Source organism: Grammomys surdaster, unplaced genomic scaffold, assembly GCF_004785775.1.
Source record: "Grammomys surdaster isolate TR1022 unplaced genomic scaffold, NIH_TR_1.0 165, whole genome shotgun sequence".
Classification (NCBI taxonomy): Eukaryota; Metazoa; Chordata; class Mammalia; order Rodentia; family Muridae; genus Grammomys; species Grammomys surdaster.
In genome coordinates, this window is record NW_021604613.1 from 11,064,940 (window position 1) to 11,082,451 (window position 17,512).

Genomic DNA, 17,512 nt, shown 5'->3' on the forward strand with positions numbered 1-17,512 from the left:
AGAGAGAGAGAGAGAGAGAGAGAGAGAGAGAGAGAGAGAGAGAGAGGGAGAGGGAGAGGGAGAGGAAGAGGAAGAGGAAGAGGGGGGGAGGAGACAGAGACAGACAGAAAGAGACAGAGACAGAGAGATAGACAGACAGAAACAGAGATGAGGAGATAGACAGAGAGAGGGATAAAGAGACAGAAACAAAGACCAGGCCTGGTGTGGGCTTTTAAAACTCCAAAGCCAGTCCCTAGTGACACACTTCCTCCGACAAGGCCGTGTCTCCTAATCCCTGTAGTTTTTCTCAAACAGCTTCCTAATCCCTGTAGTTTTTCTCAAACAGCTTCATTCCTGTTGCAGTAGCCAGTTAATCTCTATTCAAATTGACCACTGCAGTGGCTGTGCATATTCCTCACTACCCACCCCAATGTTCTGGGTTCCCAAATGAAAGACACACACACACACACACACACACACACAGAGAGAGAGAGAGAGAGAGAGAGAGAGAGAGAGAGAGAGAGAGAGAGAGAGAGAGAGAGAGAGCGCACCTTATATTTGAATATGCCTTAAACAGCTCAATGGTTGGGCCACTCTCAAACCTCCATATGGCTAACACACTCCCCTCCAATATTCTTGAGTTATTACTTACTAAAATCTATATTGCATCCTTGTTACCCTAAACTCAGTCAGGTGTGGGGGGTCCTGGGGCCACTCTTCCCCAGCTCTTATGTGTTGGCTCTCTCTGTGTCCTGCACTTCTCAGGCCTGGTTTTTACCCCTTTCCCTGCATGGTGGTTCTCCTTCCCTCTCTCTCCTTATCGGTTCCTTCCCCAGGGATCCTAACAATCCTGCCTTTGTCTCTCTGCCCAGCCATTAGCCACCAGCAACTCATTTACCAATTAAAACCAACAGAGGGCAGGGTCCCTCAGCATTTTACATGCAGATTCCCATGTAATTTGGGGGACCAAATTAACATAAGTAGCATTAGACAAAATTCAGAACACACTCCCTGGTGACTAAGCATTCAAATATATGAGCCTATTGGCCCATTCTTGTTCAAACCACTACAGTAATTATTTTTCTTTGGTGAGTTATATGTGATTTGGGTATTATTATAACTGTGGCCTTGCAAAAAGAATTGCACAATGTTTCTTCTATTTCCCTTGTACAGAATAATAGGGTACTGGTATTAATTCTTCTTTGAAAGTCTGATAAAATTCTGTGCTAAAACCATCTGGTCCTCAGCTTTTATTGGTTGGAAGACTTCTATTTACTGCTTCTATTTCACTATGGGTTATAGATCTGCTCAAATTGCTTATCTGATCTTAATTTAACTTTGGTACTTGGTATATATCAAGAAAATTATTCATTTCTTTTAGATTTTATAATTTGATAGAGTACAGGTCCTTTAAAGTATGACCTTCTAATTCTCTGGATTTCCTTGATGTCTGTTGTGATGTCCTCTTTTGTCTCTAATTTTGTTAATTGGATCTTTTTTTTCCATCTTTTAGTTAATTTGACTAAGGGTTTATTAATCTTATTGTTTTTCCAAAGACCAGCTCTTTGTTTCTCTGTATTTTTGTTTGTTCATTTCAATGTTGAGTTCAGCCCCGAATTTGATTATTTTTTTGCCATCCATTTAGATTTAATTCTTATTCTACATCTTTCAGTTGTGCTGTTAAATACTAATTTGCAATTTTATTTTTAAACATAGGCACTTAGCATTATGAACTTGTCTCTTAGAACCATTTTCATGCTTAGGCATGCTGTGTTTTCATTTTCATTCAATTCTGAGTTTTTAATTTCTTTTTTGATTTTTATCTTGACCCACTTATTCACTCAGGAGCAAGTTGTTTGGTTTCCATAAGTTTGAAGGCTTTTGTGATTTCTGTTGTTGAGATCTAGCTTTAATCCATGGTGTTCTGATAGGATGCATGGCTCTCTTTCAATTTACTCTTATCTGTTGAGGCTTGTTTTATGTCCAAGTAGCTGGTCAATTTTGGATAAAGTCCCACGAATCTCTGAGAAGACAGTATGTTCATTTGTGTTTGGGTGGAATGTTCTTTAAATATGTTAGGTCTGTTTGGTTTATAACATCAGTTAGCTCTAGAATTTCACTATTTAGCTTTTGTCAGAATGATCTGTCTGTTAGCAAGAGCTGAGTATTGAAGACTCTGTGTAAGGGTCAATATGTCATTTTAGCTATAGTAGCTTTCATCCTATGAACTTGAGCTTGATGCACAGATGTTTAGAATGGTAATATCATTTGGTGGACTTTCCCTTTTATGAAAATATATTTTCCTTACCTATCTCTTTGTATTAATTTTGTTTTGAAGTCTATTTTGTCAGATATTAAAAATGGTTATACCAGCTTTTGTCTTGGTTCTGTTTGCTTCAAATATCTTGTCTTATCCATCTTTTTATCCTAGTATGATGCCACATTTGATGTTAAAGTATGCTTCCTGAATGCTGCAGAAGAATCCCATTTTCCTGTCCATTCTGTTAGTCTGTGACTTCTTACTGGGAAATTGAGACCATTGATTTTAAGAATCAGCAATGAGCAGTGTTTGTTGACTCCTGTTGCTCTGTGGTGATGGTGGTGGTGTTTCCCCTCCCTTTTACTTTGCTGGTCTGACATTATCTATTCCCTGTGTTTTCTTGGGTATGTTCAACCTCTTCAGCTTGAAGTTTTCCTTTCATTGCTTTCTCTAGAACTGTATTTGTAGATAGATAGAGCTTAAATTTATTTTTATTGTGGAATGTCTTTCTTTCTTCAACTATTGTGATCAAAACTTTTGCTGGGTGTATACTCTGAGCTGGCATGCATGGTCTCTTAGAGTTTGTAAAACTTTCATCTAGGCCCTTCTGGATTTCAGAGTTTCCATTGAAAAGTCAGGTATTTTTATAATAGATCTGCCTTTATATATTATTTGGGCTTTTTCCTTTGTAGCTCTTAATATTATTCCTTTGTTTTATGCATTTTGTATTTTGATTATTTTGTGCTATTGAAAATTATTTTTCTGTTCCAGTCTATTTGGTGTTCTGTATGCTTCTTGTATCTTTTTAGACACCTCCTTATTTAGGCTGGGTAAATGTTGTTCTATAATTTTGTTGAAACTATTTTCAGAACCCTGGGTTTCTTCTCCTTCCTTGATTCATATTATACTTATATTTGGTCATTTCATAGTGTTCTAGATTTGTGACTGTGAGCTGCCATGTGGCTGTTGGGAATCAAACCCAGGTTATCTGCTAGACACACCAGTGCTCCAGTGCTCTTAATCACTACCCCTGTTTTTACTTTTTGACTATTAATTCACTTTTTGACAATTAATGCTACTATATATATGTATATATATTCAAGTCCTGCTTTGAGAGTGTGTGTGTGTCTGTGTGTGTATGTGTGTGTAAGGCATTGCGTGTGTATGAAGATTAAAGGACATCCATCATCTTTTGGAGTCACATCTCTCTACCATGGGTTCTGGGAATCAATTTCAGTTTGCTGAGTTTGTACAACAAGCATATTGACCCAGTGATCATCTCACAGGCCTAGGATAGCTATAACACTAAGTATTAGCAAGGGTAACTATCGAATGGAACCTCACATGTAAGCATGTACTTACTGATAGACAATCCATCCATTTCACTTCTAGGTATTTACTGAGGAGAAATGAATCATGTCCTGTTGAACGATGAAGTGCGGGCTAGGAACGCTTGGGGAGGTAGGACACGCTGGAAGTTTGACAGCGCTTACACCACACCATCGCTGGGTGGGTGTCGGGCTGTGAGAAGCCGCTGTGGGGACAACACTCCTGGGGTGGGGGAGTGCAGTCTGAGATCCTGGAGGAGCTGGAGCTAGCTGGAGGGGGGGGTGTCACCAGGGCTGCCAAGAGGCCGGGGGACCATCTGGCTCTCAGGCTCTTGGGCACCCAGGCACCACTGGAAGCCACCGAAGAGCTGAAAATGAAGTGAGGGCCCACGCGCTGGACTGGCCCACAGCGGAAGGGGAGTTGGGGAGAGAAGCTCTGGCTGCGCCCTGCGAGGAGAGTCCTTGGCTTGTGACTGCGGTTTGGTTTGGCTTGGTCACGGGCAGCTGGCTTGCGTTGTTGGTCACTGTGGCTGAGAAAGCAGAGCGGTCTTCTGCAGGAGATTCGATGGCAGCTCTGTAGGCAAAGGCCTGTTCCATTGTTTCCCACAACAGATCCCTATGAAAGAGAAACAGTTCATGGTTTTTAGATGTTTATTGTCATGGCAGAAACCATACTCCCCCTTCCTCAGGGCAGGCCTGAGGTTAAATACCTTTTGCAAGGACGAGGGGCTGGGAAGGAAAATTTAATTGGCTAAGCCCTTCTGGAATTTAGGTACCTCATTAATATGGAGATCTGTCTTGAGGCTACACGACTAAAGGACAAAACTATGGAGGGCTGAGGCCTTCTGTCAGGAGCCTGGAGTCTAGAGGCATGGCAAAGCGCCAGCCACACACACACACACACCCCCCCCCCCCCCCCCCCCGCCCAGGGTTACCTTGGGTCACCGGAGCTTCCAGCCTCTGCTCTACCAGAAACCAGGCTGCCTTTAGAAGTCCCACAATGTCCTTCCAAAAGACCTGCATGCCTTGGGCAGGATATCCAGTGTCTTGACTATGGTCAGGGTTGGTTGTGCTGTTGGTGTACACTCCCGTTGAAACTCGTCTAAATGTACTGGATACCTTTCTGGTTGTTGTGACTAAACTATTTGGCTAAAATAAGTCAAAGAGGAGTTATTTACCCTGGCTCAGTGTTTTAGAAAGTCTAATCCATGATAGTTTGGCCCTGAGCCTGTGGGTCTGAATTTAGGCAGTCATTGCAGCCAAGGCTATGGTAAAGAAAATTCCCCACCTCGTTTGGAACAAGAAGCAGAGAACAAGACAGGAGCTCCAGTCCAGGTATAACCCCCAATCTACTTCCTTCATACTTCTAAAACTCCATAAACTCCCAAAATAGCACCACTCTCCTGAGACCAAGTGTGCAAACACATGGTGCCTGCTGGAAACGTTTCAAATTCAAACCACAACACATACATTTTTCAATAGCTCCATCTCATTATATGTAAATTATGGCCTGATAATATTTTTTTTTAAGAGTAAGTTTTCTTAGTAACGGAGAAACTATTACAATAATCTCACACCGAGTCCCCGCCATCTCCCTATGTCCAACAGGTTAACTTTTTGTACTAAAGAATAAAGTATTTCTACACTCACTTTCCTTTAGTCATGAGCCACAAAGATTTTCCAGAATGTTTCACGAACACATCAAATAGACTGAGAATCAAACAGGGTATAGTTAAAACATCTGCCCTAAAGTAGAGAAAAATTTTATTTTATAGCTTTATTTATTATGCCCCCTAGGTAAAATTAAAACTTCAAAGTTACTTCATTTGTATTTCAAATTTGTCCTTGAATTCGATGTCTATTTAAACATAAAGCCAGCAAGAGGGATGTTCCGAGGTCCAGCTCCTCACTGATGAGAATAAAGAAAGCTGCTCACCATAGCCTCTGTTCAAAGCTCAACTATACACTCTGCTTGTATTTTTGCCTGAGTCAAGCATATGCACACACAAGGAAGGCTTCTTTCCAAATCACAAATTATTCACTGAAAAATTATTTAAAAGAATACATAGAATTTTGATACTTCTGAAGGACCATAATAGCCTTGTGTTAAATTTCAGCGATAAAAGCTTAAGATACTGATGTGTGTGTGTGTGTGTGTGTGTGTGTGTGTACACGCATTGGCTGCCTAGGACATGACCTGAGTCAAATACAGGAATACTGAATTTGATGCCTAATCTCAGGTTTGAGGTTGTTTAACATCAAGAAAATATTCTTTGTTGTTTTATTCATAACCAAAGAACCTTTGGCAAAAAGGATTAGCATACATAAAGGGAAAAAGCAGTGACTTCTCCTTCAGAAGGCCACATCAGGACTACACCCTTATGACACCCATCTGAGCATCTATTGATATGCAATTGTTGGTTTGCCTTGTGGAGAGCTACAAATGATCACACAGTTTATATAGAGGCATTTCCTGATGAATTCAATACTTCAGAAGGAAAAGGTGGCAATTTTTTTTAAATATGTAAAATTTAAGATTTTGAAAAAATATGTTTTCTTTTCTTCAAGCAGTTCAATAAATCCATTGACAAACCACACTTTTCTATGCATGCAAACCAGCGTGATCTCTAAATCTTTTGACTGTCCAGTTTCACAGTATAAAAACAGGAGACTTGGGCTTAGGTTTCCAAAAGCTCCTCTCCTACAATGTGTGACTGGGTGGAAAGTTGTGAACTACATTTCCATGTCTTCAAAAACTCTTCTCTATCACGGAGTCTTGGGTGCTGAGGTAGAACAACAAGAGCTGACAAGAGCAACTTATGGGAGACAGGGTTTGCTTTGGCTCGTGGTTCAAGGGTCCCATTCATCATGGCAGAGAAGTCATGAGAGCAAGGGCTCAAGGCATCTGATTACGCTGTGTCCAAACCCAAGGAAAACAAATGCTAGCACTCTGCACACTTTTTATGTTCCCAAACCACTTTACCTGGTTGGGTCTTCCCACTGCCAATTAACAAGTAACTTAATCACTTACAGGCATGCCTAGAGGCTTGTTTCCAAGGTGTTTCTAAATCCTGTCAAATTTGACAAGTTTAAGTAGGACAGTCCTCCTTAGAATCCTTCATTACTAAAAAAAAGAAAAAAAAATTAGAATAAACTACTCTTCCTCCAGAAAAATCACACGCAACCTCTGTTAGAGTCCAGAAATCAGAAATCATACTAGGAAGGCAAATACTATGATGTCAATGGCAGCTGCTCATCCACTGTGTTCTGTGTTAGGACGGAAAAACTGTAGCAAAATTAAATAAGCCTGTGGCATAAAGAAGCTGCAAAAATAAATATAAGAATAACCCAAAAGTTAAAAAATCTATAATCAATAAGAGTGGATAGATATGGCAGAGTTCTTAGATAAAACTGCATTTTCAACCATTTTTAAAACGTTTCCCATTTGGCAGAACCCCAAATGGGCTTTGCCAAGCACTTTTCTCTGCACTTTTTAAGTGCATATGTATTTCAAGGAAAATTTAATCCATATGTTCTTCTCTCATTTACACAATTTATCAAAATGTTGCTTTGAATGAGCCATTTAATGTCTAAGAAAACTAAAGAGCACTCCTTTTCCTCCCAAATAAGAGTTTAGCTTTTTTCTTCCTGAATTAAAAATGTGTTCTAAAACTGCATAGAAAACTAATTGAAAAATATCCGATTTTGTTTTAATATTCAGAGCCAAATAATATCTAATAAAATGCAAACTAATAAAAAAGCACAAATTCCCTCCTGCTACTGTTTCCAACTTCCTCTCATGGTTCCAAGAAGCCAAAGAATATCTGAATTAAAGATATCATAGAAATAACTTTTTTCTGTCACTTTAGAGAAACTGAATCTGAACAAAGTTGAATAGGCTGACATCACAAAACAAGGATTATCAGTGGAGCCAAAATATTTGTCCAATTAAGTGAATTCTTTGGTTTTTTTTTTACCTCGATTAGAATCTTATGCTGTAATATATTAGTGCTTCAGAATAATACAAGATCATGAAAGCACAGTGCAGACTATCCTGTGTGAAATGTGCTCTCTGCTTTCTCCAGACAAATGTTAGGAACACTGGTAGGCTTCAAGTGAGGAAGTCAACATTCGGTGCTGCTACTGAAAATTTCAGTCATCTAATTCACAAAGAGATCCTCATACAGATCCTTCACTCTCCCCAGAAGGATCAGCAATGCATCTCTTTAATTTGTGTGTGTGTGTGTGTGTGTGTGTGTGTGTGTGTGTGTGTGTGCATGCATATGTGTACTATCCAGAACTTTCCAGAACTTTCAGGAGTCAGTTCTGTTCTCTCATTCTGGGTCCCATGGGTTCAATTCAGATCACCAGACTTGAATGGCAAGCATCCCTGGTCACTGAGAAGTCATCTCATTGGCTACCACTCTTTTACAAGCCCAACAGCATCACTCTTACCAAGAACGAGGAACATGGAAGTACATGGACTGCACTTCTCTTTCTTGTCTTCTTCTCACAGAGGGTGTCGCTGTGGTCTATACACAAACCTGGTCATAAGTGTTCCATTTCATCTGAGAGTCAGTGATGACTTCACCCTGGCATGGCCATTGGGCTCAGCTTCTGTTACCAGTGTCTTCAGATACCTCAGTTTCTACAGATGGGGAGACAGACCTGGGAAAGGAGAGTCTGCTTCCCCAGGGAACTAAAAGAAGAGGTTCGGGGTTTCTCGTGCTCATGTCACAAAGGAGTTTGAAACTATAGATCAAAGATTGGTGAAAAGATCTCTCCAAGCTTCTCTATCATATGGCTTCTCGGTGCTTAGGCAGCAGTGCTGTCTTATACAAAGCAGTGACAAACAGAAGGCTCCCACTCTTTCAATACAATGGAAGAGAGCGAGCATGTGATAAATACGTGCATATCACCTGCAAGCAATAACAGAGAGAATCGGATCCTTTGTGGAGGGAGGAAACAAGCGGCTGCAATGCTGTCAGACCAATTGCTTGCTAGTTATTTTTGGGAAGTTCTTTTGATCTCTCTGTCTCTCTTGATACTTTTAAATGTGGAATGATACTTTGCCTTGCTCCATAAGGGTCCATGAAACAATTCATGTAAAACACTTAAGGTAACATCTGCATAGAATGGGAACTCAATGAAATTGTGATTAATTCTCACTTTTTTTTCTTTGTTTGACTCATACCAGGAAACTGGCTAAGTTCCTAGGACTTATAGATAGGAAAGAAAAAAAATGAATGTAGCAGTGTTACTTAAAACTGACAGAGATCTGAGTCTAAGCAGGTAAAAGAAATTGCAAATCAGTAAACTGTGATTCTAAACCCAACCATGTGTTCAAAATACAAAGTAAGTCTAACTTGATGCAATTACAGCAGGTGTCCATGTCACTCAATGTATGACTTCTAATAGCTGTGCACTGTCTTTCTATCCTGATCTCCAATTGTCAAAGTGAGCTAACTAATACAGCTTACTCATTATAGAATATGCAACTATATTGAAGTATCACCTGGTAGTCTGTAAATATGTACAGCCATTATGTATCTATTCGAAAGAAAATTATCTTTAAAAATAATTGTGTAGTCAAAGATTAGACAGCCATTGTAACCAAGAGAAAAATTCTCATCAGTGTCCTCAGAAGTTGCAGAACCAGAAATGGTTATGCCAGCAAAGGGCTTGGCAGCATGGTATCTATGGGGCACATGCAAGGCCCAGTTCTGATTGCTTCATCTTGGTGACTGAAGAGAACGATATAGTGAAAAGAAGACAATTGTTGTCTAAGTGTCATTACCAGGGAAAGTGGGGTCCCTGCTCTGCATTCTTAGCCTCATCAATAAGATGGCTTAAGAATGACTCAGAAGAACACTTAAGGACAATCTTATTAGTATTCAAAAGAGAAATCACTGGACAGGAAACCTGTAAGTTTTGGCAAGCATTCAGGGGAGAAGGATGGAAAAGAGGAAGAGAGAAAACCCTGGCTTTGTAAGGTAGGTATGGAAGTTTAGCAATCAACCATGTGTCTAGAGGGAAGAGGCTTCATAGAAAGAATGGGGAGATCTAAAGTACCAGAGAAAACATACTTAGACTGACCAGCATCCAACAGAAAAAGAGAAAAGAAGGAAAAAAAAGTTATATTTCTCTGAGTCAGGACCCAGAAAAGGCTGAGAGACGTACGGAGCCTCATGTCAGCTTTGTAGTGACTGGGCAGAGAATATGGACTCTGGGGAGGGAATATGTATCGTCTCCTTAAGAGGATGGTTATTCTCCTTATCTATTTAGCATGGTATCAGAGAAATGTGACTTTCTTCGTGATTGGTCTCTTACTCAGATGATTGACCGGTTCAACTAGATTAACGTGTACATTTTTGTGTAGTTTGCAATGTTAGTCTCCACCTAGGCCAGAGGTAAATTTCACTTTTTTGGCCAGGAAAAACAGGCCTTAATCAGCCTCAGCAGAACACTGATGAGGGCTGTAATTACGTCACTCTGAAGATGACATTCTACTTCCAGGTTTGCACAATGAAGTTAGATTTGGTGATCATAAATGTACCTACCTTCTGGGATTGTAACGTCTGTGGTGGAGGGCTTGCCTTGCATGCTTAATTACTTGGGTTTGATCTCTAGTGCTGTCAAGTGGAAAAAAAAGTATAACTACTGAACTAACATCTTATGGACCTATCATGACCTAGAACAGTGAGGTCAGTTCTACTACCCTCATCTCTGTCCTATGATAACTGGTATGAAGAGTGCCATGGATAACAGAAGCTTTATGGTGGAATCACTTCTACAGTGTGTTCTAGAATGTACCTGCAATGGTTCAGTGGTTAGAAAATGAACTGCTATGGATCTAAATTGGCTCCATCATGATGTCAGGACCATTTTCAGTTCCATAGCTTTGCATAAGGGTTAAATAAGAGTGTTTGCTTGCTTCATGTAGGAGATCAGTACAAAGGGAGCCATTATCAAGATGGCAGAAGAGGGCACAATGGATTCAGACACTGGACAGAACATCAGTTGGCACGTACATAATGCTTCCTAACCCCTAAACTGCTCTACAGCTGGTGTTATAGGCAGTTGTGATCTAGCCTGTGCATGACAGAAACTAAACCCAGATCGTCTGTAAGAGCTACAGGAGCCTTAACTGCTGGACCATCTCTTCAGTTCCTAGCTCACACTTCTGATTATTTCTACTGTTTAATCATTAAACGGTTTATTTACTCACCAATTTGAGGCATGCTGTATACCTCGGGCCCTGTCACCTGTTAGGTGTCAGTAAATATACAAGCAGTATGATATCACTTGTTGACTGAACTAATAAAGTTGTTCCCTTGAGTCAGCCTTTGTCAGAGACTTCCAATGATTAGAGTTGAATTCCATCACATGCTGGACCATCACATTGCTAATGCATGACAGATCACAACTGCCTGTAACTCCATCTCTAGAATATCCAATGCCTTTCCTGACCTCTTCAGGCTACTGCGTGCACACATACATATACTCAGGCGGATACACACAAAATAAAATTAGTGTTTTTAACATGAGGGGCACATAAGAACATGCCCAAAGAAGCTACACACAGCAATAGAGAGAATTATCTTACATCAGAATAGTTTCAGAGTTTCAAAATCCCTGTTAAGGGTTTTTATCATTCGCATCAGAAGTAGGCTAGAGTGTTATAATCCAGGCAATAGCTCCAGTAGCTACTACCCCAATCTCTCTAGTAGCTCTATCCCAAGGGCCATCTCCAAAGATAAATAGACCTCAGGAAGAGTCAGCTAGCTGAGCTCCATGGTCAGAACAGCCTTCAGGGCTGTTGAATTCAATCTTCCAGTTGACAGAGGAAGTGAGAAACCAGTGGACTAGGCTTCCTCCACAGGCTTTAAGGATTTTCTCTTCCTTATTTCTGTTTCCTGTGATCTTAACCAACAAGTCTCTAAAACATACTTGAAATAATGTGCATTCATGAGTGATGGTGAGTGCCCCCCTCATGCTTTGTAGGGAGACTGAAGTTGCCAAGGACAGAGGAGCAGCCACTTTGGAAGAACTGAGGTAGGGTTGAGCTCCCTGAGGACCTCAGAAAGGAAAGAGGAAGCCTCAGATTTACCCCAGGGGGAAATTCTGAGAATCCCATCTGGGGCATAAGGCCAAGTAAGGAAACTACTGTCTATTTCTGTCATTTCATGCTTTCTGTAGTCTTTTCTAAGCTTACAATCTCTTTAAAAATTTCTGGTACATAATAACTCTTTCTTACGACTTTTTCACAGTGCTTTCTAGATTTGGGGAATGTTGAGAAGTCCAGCTTGCTAGGAAATAAATTCAACCTGATTACTTAACCAAACTTCCTGAATGGCCAAGGTACAAATTCATATCCAATTCAAGAATGAACGGCGCATTGTCTTGTAAAACATCATCATTTCCTGGCTTTAAGAAGGGGATAGAAGGATGCGCTGAATCTGGGCAGAATGTTTCAGTCAGATCTTCAAGTTGAAACCTACAAGTCAAAACAAAAGAGAAGAAGAAGAAATAAAAGCAAAGTTTGTGAGCTAGGCAAACAAATGGTTTGGTGGGGAGAGCTAGTGTTCAGATGTCTCCATCTACCCCACCCATACCCTTTTCTCTTCTAGGACCTCACCGCCTCTCCTCATTTTGGTTTCGGGTCAGGCTTACTGGAACTGATCACTTTTCAGCCTCAATAAGTCCTTGTTAATTATTTTAACATTTCAGGTTTAGGAAACCCAAGCCCAGTGTTTGCTAACTGCTCTTTTCCTTGATTTGTGTGCCCTCTTACATTACAGGGGAAGTTGGGGCCATGTGGTTCTGATTCATTTTTACTTAACTCATGAAGACATTGTTTCATAAAGGCCATTTGATGTCCAAAGATTCTGCTCAACGTTTTCTTCCTCAAACCATTGAGCCAGGATTGCTGCACCGTCCATAACAGAAGGACAGAATCAGGAGGTCCAGAACTCGCTCTTCTTCCCTCCCCTGCCCTCACATGCTTTTAGGAGGGTGAGCTATCTGGATAAAGATAACAATGTTTCATGGAGGGCTAGAGAAACTGTATTGTAAAATATCATTTTCGAGACTCGCTCTTAAGACCCTCTGTGAGCTGACACCTAAGTAACCCTTGAAATGAAAGAACAAGATTTTGTTTGGTTTGGTGTTTGGTATAGCAGTTCCCTTGTAAGAACCACAACTCAAAATTGAAAATGTACATAGTAATTAGATACAGCATGTTTCTGCCTGAAAACATAATCCTCATGTACATGTTTTCATGGGAATGCTATCTTCCTACTGTTTTCCTTCTGAGTACAACTCACACTCTAACCTTTTAATCTGTTTGCAGGACGGTGGGAAGACACTCAACACAGAGGAAACCCTTCTGTTTCCAGCACTAAGGCAGAAGTTCTCCTGGTGTTTTACTTTAGAACACCAAATACCAAAAGTTAAAGCTCTTCTAAATGAAATGGCCCCAGAGTTAGCATGTATCAGGAATTAATTTTTAAAATGAATTAATTTCTACTTTCTATTCCTTTTCATAATTCACCATCACTTGCTGGAGTCTAGGTCCTCAGGTAGAAATCCTGCCAGCTGCCCAAGTGTCCAGAAATCAAAAGTAAAATTCAAGAAGCATTTTGACCACAATCAGAAAACAAGTAGCTTATGAATCAAAATAACAAGACATTACAGTAGACGAGTTCAGGTAAAATGATAACATCTGTTGGTCTGATACTCTACCACAACCAGGAGACACAGGAAGTGGCCACAGGCTGTTGAAGAACTTGAATATATTCTCTCCCCGAAAATGCTTATTTCCCAAAGAACTCAACCCTCCACCCCCTTGTGTCTGTCTATCTGTCTGTTGTGTCTACCAGTCTATCCAAACATCTGGCTATCATTTAATCTCCAAGGAGTAGTCTGGGATCAGGCAAAGGGTCCAGCTGAACACAGCTCAAGAGACGTTAATACAGACAGGTGGAATCAATAGACACTGGGTGTCCCTTTCCTTGACAGAATCATAGTTAGATTGCACATGGCTGGGTTAAACCGTATGTGCTGCAGGAGAGAAAACCAGACCCTTCTCTTCTGGCTTTGTACAAGATTCTTATGAAAGTAGTCTTGGGGGAAGGGAGCAGATTTTTGCTACCAGCTGTACAGGCAAGTAAATAGCAGTTCTGACTATACCCGTGGCTCAGCACCAATGTCCCACGAAGATCTTGCAGCAAATTGAGATCAGCCAACATCTCTCCTTCTGAGGGTTAGAACCAATCCTACCTTGGTTCTTGCCAAGCAGCTTTTAGAAATTACATAAACATTCCATTTGTGCCTCTACAAAGGGCACATCATTAAGACCCTTTAAGGGAATATCTATTGCTTGCTCATGGAGTAGGAAGAAGTCAAGAGGGGTAAACTATCTTTATCCTATTTATACTGAAGAACAAACAAACAAAAACCTAAGATTCAGCCATGAAGGAGTTTACAGACAAATACATGAAACAGGAAATAAATGATGGCCACACAACATGGAAGAGACTGAAGGACGAATGCCACTGATTACATCACAAACATGGTAATGATCGACCTCAGAGGCAGGAAGAACATGCTTACAGTGAGCCTGTCTCCAGGGAACACGGGCTGAGTAAGGGAATTCCAAACCAAGAGAACCACGGATAGATAGGTTCTAATTACAAACAAGCCAAAGACTCTGAAGGCAAAGGATGCCTTCACACACACACACACACACACACACACACACACACACCTCATTTTACACACTTCAAAAGTGTCAAATCTCAAACCATAAGAACCTGAAGTTGCCACATACACAATGGTTTCTCAAAATGCTACAATTAACAAATGCCAAACCTGTCTTCAAAGTGAGGGTTCCTCTAGAAGCTTCTGTGGTAGGAACTGAGAGAGCTACTCAGGGTCGTCGTCTAGAATTGATTAAGCTGTTCCTCCACTTGGCTTTCTTTGTCCTTTGGTTAGTTTTCCTATTTCAGTGTAGTTGTTCCCTGGACCCTATACACAGCACAGGACCTGGGCACCACTGTGCCTTAGGAGAAATGCAACATTCTTTATGGCGCAACCAAAGGACAAAGCTCATAGACACAAAACAAAATCTGTAAAAACAAGAGACTTCTTGTATATGACGTGCATTGCCCCCATTTACAACTGTCTCTAGCCTAGACTCAGGCTTCACACATGGTGGATGGGGTCTTGGTGACGCATTTCAGATGTGTTTCCTTCTGTGTTTTGGGTCATAGAAAAACTGACACCCTGAATTCCTCAGGGTTACTTGACTTCACCTTAAAAGAACTGTACTGTATCAGGGACACCCACACACTGCAGTCACCTCCTCCTCAGCCTTCACAGCTACTCAACACTCCTCTGACCCTGTTTGTTTCCCTCCACAGCCAGAAGGAAATGTATGCATCTTCTCTGTAGTACACATCTTCTCTGTAGGTCTGATGGCTGCAAAGTCTGAACTTCCATAGTCTTAGCCCTCAAACTGGCACAAGGGGGTCTTGTATGGAAGAGTGAGCAGAAATAGGAAGCACAGTCTTGCATTATTATACATCTTAGCATGGTTTGAAAAGCCTGATGTACTTGAACAGATGGATACGGATGACTTTAAAGATAAAATTTTAATGAGATGTGTCTATAGAAAAACTATCCCCAAGTTTATGGGTATAAAATAGTAAGAAATATTTAATAACTGTTTCTATGGCTCAGAGATTTGGGAGTAACTCAGCAGGAGAAGGAGGAATCCTGAGGCTACAGTAGCTGACTGGGGTCATTTTAAAGACTTCTTAATTGTTGTGTCTGAAATATCAGCTAAAGGTTCATTCCGCTGGTGGCAGGAATAACTGGGTCTCTTCCAGGCTGTCTCCAAACACCTAATGCACACACAGCAGTGTTAGAGCGTGTGGAATTCTTACCTGGCAGCTCAGCTCCACCTCCTAAAGGCATGTACCAGGTTATGGAGTCAGACAGAAGCTGGTCTGGAATTTTTTATGTAATGAAAGTGACCTTGAACTCTGATCCTCCTACTTGTGCCCTTTGAGTGCTGGGATTAGTCATGCTTCAGAAGCTCACGCTATGGGGAGCTAGACATGGAACCCAGTTGCTTAATGCTAGATAAGCACCACCTGAGCTACATCCTCAGCCCTTAATTCTGAATCTTTGAAATTGCAGGACGGTCTAAAAATCTGCAGATCTCTTTCAGAGGATCACCATCATGAAGAGTAATAGCAACAGAAAACGGTCAGCAAGTAACAAACAGTAAAAGCTATTCACCATTTATGCCTTTGAGAATCTGCAATGCGTAAAACCCAGCCCTTCAAATGCCCTCAATCGGATTTTTAAAAGATTTTTTATCTTCATTCTTTAATGATGTGTATATGTGTGTGTGCCCATGTGTGCTTTTACATGTGAGTGCAATGCCCAAGGAGGCCTGAAAAAGGTTTCAGATTTCCTGGAGCTGGAATTACAAGTAGCTGTGACCCTCCCAACAAGGGTTCTAGGACCCAACACCAGGTCCTTTTCATGAGTAGTAGAAGTCTAACCACTGGGCCATCTGTCCAGCCCCCAAAGTAACTTTTACCTGTTTAGTTTTTAACTTTTTTCCATAGTTATACTTCTAATAACATTAGTTTCAGTTTCATTCAGTTGGCCTCCCTAGGTTGTGCTTCTCAATCCCAGGCTTGTGTAAAACCTGAGTACATGGCAGAAATGATCCTCACCAGGTGATACTTTGAGGAAATACTTGACCAAGGCTACAGAGATGGCTGAGCAGTTAAGAGTAATTTCTGTTTTTGCAGAGGACCGACGTTCAGTTCCTGGAACCCATGTTGGAGCCTTACAACTGCCTGTAACGCCAGCGCCAGGAGAATATGGCTTCCTCTTCTGATCCCTGCAGATGCCAGCTCTCATGTGCATGTGCACATACACTCACAATTTTAAAAAAATAAATTATAAGTGTTATAAAATTATAAATGTTTTCAAAAGGAATTCACAGTCAGCTTTGCTGTTACATTCAATGGCTACATTAGACCCACAGGCAATACAGAGATAAAACAGATGAATAAAATAAAAAGGGCACAATAAAATCATCCTACCATTCCATTTCATGGACTCGAGGAATCACACGTCCAACTATATCTATTTGGAAGGGTCATAAGTCAAACTGTTCCTACTATGAGAATGTGCTTCCTACTGTAGTTCTTCAGGATAACGACAGAGGAAGATCTCTAAGTCACAACACAGAGGCAGAAACTCGGCACTTCCCCTGCTCAGCTCTTGAGATAGCATCTAGTCACCCTATGTATCCAGACAGACCACAGCCTGGCTCAAACCTATCCTCCTGTGCTCAAGAAGGTGCCAAGAGATGGGCTGGAGAGATGGCTCAGCTGTTAAAGGCTAGGCTCACAGCTGAAACTATAAGAAGGTGCCGAGAGGAATGGCCCTCACGCTGTATAGAAAGGGAATGTTCTGTGCTGCAGGACGTCCTGGTACACCCTGAAACATGGGGGTCTCAAGACGAAGCTCATGGAAGAGTCTGCATGCAGAGGCTGAAGGAAGGAAGAAACCCATCTAAGAAACACAGTGACGTTCATCAAGGGCCTGGCCAAGAGACAAGGAAACAAAGGAGCAATATAGCACTGAGCATAGCGGCTAAGAGCGCAGACTTCCCAGAAGGAGGAGCAAAACCCCTATGGGTCCACGATGAAGGCTGCGGTCATCGTCTCACCCTGCATGGCCTTCAGGAACTTCCTGTAGCATTACACTGATTGGTGGAGAAGCCGCTGATTGTCCTGACCTCCCAGCATACTGTTTCCATGCAAACAGTCATGTGGCTATCTTCCAATCTTCCAAACAAATCAACAAGAGGGCACTGGGGAGGATGCTGTGTTCACAGGCGCCTTCAGTGGCTCCA